This window comes from Diplotaxodon limnothrissa, linkage group LG3 (genome assembly GCF_057381915.1).
Source record: "Diplotaxodon limnothrissa isolate DT_005_m linkage group LG3, D_limnothrissa_male_GT1.1, whole genome shotgun sequence".
NCBI lineage: Eukaryota > Metazoa > Chordata > Actinopteri > Cichliformes > Cichlidae > Diplotaxodon > Diplotaxodon limnothrissa.
The window spans coordinates 9,825,550-9,825,895 of NC_140598.1; positions in this window are offsets into that span (position 1 = coordinate 9,825,550).

The following is a 346-nucleotide window of genomic DNA, read 5'->3' on the forward strand; positions in this document are numbered from 1 at the left end:
CACCGGGCGGTTCAGTCCCCCAGCACCTCCTGCAAGTGTCCTTGGGCAAAATACTGAACCGTCAACACTGAGCTGCAGTAAAAGCTGCTGCACTGACTGTTTGTGGGGAATAAAAAGTGACTCGTCCTGAAGTCAGATGAACTCAGTGGCACTCTGGTCCACACCACACGACCCTTCATCATGTGACGTCTGTGTGCTTAAATTATATCTTCAGTTCAAATCTAAAGATTCTTTGACTTCACTCGAGGACTCGAGCTTCACTCTAGACAAAACAAGAACACGTGAGTCGTCACCAGCTATCGTCTTTAATTATCTGCATTACAATTATCTGAGTTACAATCCTCCA